The sequence below is a fragment of the Montipora capricornis genome, chromosome 7, assembly GCF_036669925.1.
Source record: "Montipora capricornis isolate CH-2021 chromosome 7, ASM3666992v2, whole genome shotgun sequence".
Classification (NCBI taxonomy): domain Eukaryota; kingdom Metazoa; phylum Cnidaria; class Anthozoa; order Scleractinia; family Acroporidae; genus Montipora; species Montipora capricornis.
Genome location: NC_090889.1, coordinates 21,941,171 through 21,943,888, shown reverse-complemented (window position 1 = coordinate 21,943,888; position 2,718 = coordinate 21,941,171). Strand labels below are relative to the sequence as shown.

Below are 2,718 nucleotides of genomic sequence, written 5' to 3'. Positions count from 1 at the left end.
TCAAACCACTAGACCTAATCTTTGGTTAAATTAATAAAGATATTGCCATCCTTATAGGTTTATATTTACCGGTAAATAACTTTAAAATAACCTTTAAGATCACGGAAATCTGCCATTTTAGTCAGCTGGCAAAAACGTCTGAATAGAATATTAAACAATGTAAACCATGTGTAGCTGTTTTTCTTCTCTAATACAAAGACAAAACGTAAGTTCACCAAATAAGTGATTCAATAAAATTACACACCAAAGCCTTCCAAGGAGGGCTCTGATGTCGCTTTCTCGCTCATTTTCCGGCACATCTGTCGCCTATTTGGCCAGAGACAAATGTCGCTGTCTCTTTTTCGCCAGAATACAAATGTTCCTTAAACGTGCTTAATTTTTACGTACTGTAATTTTGTTTAATTTGTATCGCTAATCAAATGGTGAAGCCTTCCAAGCCGGGAGGTTCTAATGTCGATTTGTCGCTCATTTTCCAGCCCACCTGTCGCCTTTTTGGCTAGATACAAGTGTCGCTGTCTCTTTTGCTAGAATACAAATGTTCCTTAAACGTGCTTAATTTTTACGTACTGTAATTTTGTTTAATTTGTATCGCTAATCAAATGGTGAAGCCTTCCAAGCCGGGAGGTTCTAATGTCGCTTTGTCGCTCATTTTCCAGCCCACCTGTCGCCTGTTTGGCAAGAGACAAATGTCGCTGTTTCTTTTTCGCTAGAATACAAATGTTCCTTAAACGTGCTTAATTTTTGCGTACTGTAATTTTGTTTGTATCGCTAATCAAATGGTGAAGCCTTCCAAGCCGGGAGGTTCTAATGTCGATTTGTCGCTCATTTTCCAGCCCACCTGTCGCCTTTTTGGCTAGATACAAGTGTCGCTGTCTCTTTCGCTAGAATACAAATGTTCACTAAACGCGCTTAATTTTTGCGTCGTGTAATTTTGTTTAATTTGTATCGATAATCAAACGGTGATTCTCATCGCGCCAGTAGGCGCATGAAGCGTCTAGACGCCATTTTGCCACTGTAGAAAAAGTTGCCATGGCAATGTGAAATCATAAATTAACGCTGAAACTTCGCGCCAAAAATAAGGAGTAATTTGACACCCACTTAGCTCCTGATGACATAAACAATTTTTTTGCAATGACTGCAAAATTCTCGTGCGCTCATTAGCTAATTTTTATTGTCAATAAGAGGACAGATGCATGAATTTATAATTTATGCGATGATGACGCGATGTTGCTCGCGTCAGATTGAAGTTTCTCGCATTTTTGTCTCGCGTTCTTGTCGTGTTTTGACTTAATTTTGACCCCTCTGCCTTTTTGTTGTTGTAAAAAACAAATTGATATTAGTTTTTCATGCGTCTGTCCTCTTACTGACAATGAATTTCGTCATAACATTGTCAAAGTAGTCTGCGGCAACATCTGTCTGCTACTTTAACAATGTTATGACGAAATTCATGATCAATAACAGGACAGACGCATGAAAAACTAACATAAATTTGTTAAATTTACAGAGCACGAAACTTCACACAATTTAAGAGATAATTTAAGATTGGAACTTGTGTTTTCTAAATCCAAAGCCTCACATGATTCTTTCACTTATCGTGCTAGCATTGTTTGGAACTGCTTACCTAGCCAGTTAAAGTCCAAGCCTAGCTATTCCTCTTTCAAGGCTAGCATTAAGAACTTCTCTAAACCCATCGACCAAATTACTTTCGGCACGAACTCTATTGCAACCAATAATATCAGTGACGAATTTATGTATTATTGATATTTAGTTTATTACTAGTTACTTTGATTAGTCATACTCACATTGTCTAAGTTATCTTAATTGTAATTAACCACCTTTCATGACCCGGTCCATGGACTGCCCCTATGGACCACCCCTCATTTTGCAAAGTTCATCATCATTATTACCTGTAGCCCCGTCTGGGCAAAGACCACCAATAAGCACCCTCCATTCATCACGATCCTGGGCCAATCGTTGCAGTTATCACCACGTGTAGCCATTTCTCCTCATGTCTGCCTCTAGGTCACGGCGCCACGAGTTTCTTGGTCGGCCCCTCTTCCTTTTCCCCTGAAGGTTGCAGGTGAGAGCTTGCCTTGTGATGCTAGATGAGGACTTTCGAAGGGTGTGACCGCTCCACTTCCAGCGTCTTTGAAGGATGTCAACTTCTATAGGCTGCGGTCTCGTTTGTTTCCACAGATCTTGGTTGCTGATGATTTCTGGCCAGCGTATCTTAAGAATCCTTCTGAGGCAGGTGTTAATGAAAGTCTGGATTCTTTTCATAGTGGCGACGGTGGTTCTCCAGATTTCGGCTCCATAGAGCAATACAGGCTTCACAATGGTGGTAAAAATCCTGATTTTAGTGCTGGTACCGAGAAGTGATGATTTCCAAAAATTCTTCAGCTGTTGGAAAGCTGCTCTCGCTCTTACATCAGCTTCTGTCCCCCCGGTGTTATCTACGATGCTGCCTAGGTAAGTGAAGCTCTCCACCTTATTCAGCGCTTCACCTTCCAGCATAATGGGAGTATCTGTGACCGTGTTGACCTTCAGGACTTTAGTCTTGCCCCTATGGATCTTAAGGCCCAAACGTGCTGAGACGTCGGCAACAGTTCTGGTCTTTTCCTGCATCTGATGTCGCGTGTGCGAAAGAAGGGCCAGGTCGTCAGTATACTCCAGGTCATCCAACTACCTCCAAAGTGTCCACTGGATGCCATTTCACCC

General features: G+C 41.4%; 1 protein-coding gene across 1 annotated transcript in view; it reads left to right on the top strand.

Moving 5' to 3' along the window:
• Positions 1–107, top strand: part of LOC138057733 (octopamine receptor beta-2R-like) — a 1,669-nt gene extending 1,562 nt beyond the window's left edge. Inside the window, exon 1 of the mRNA XM_068903657.1 lies at positions 1–107. This exon is cut by the window's left edge and continues 1,562 nt beyond it. The gene's annotated coding sequence lies outside the window, so the exon portion shown is untranslated.
• Positions 108–2,718: the final 2,611 nt, after the last annotated feature.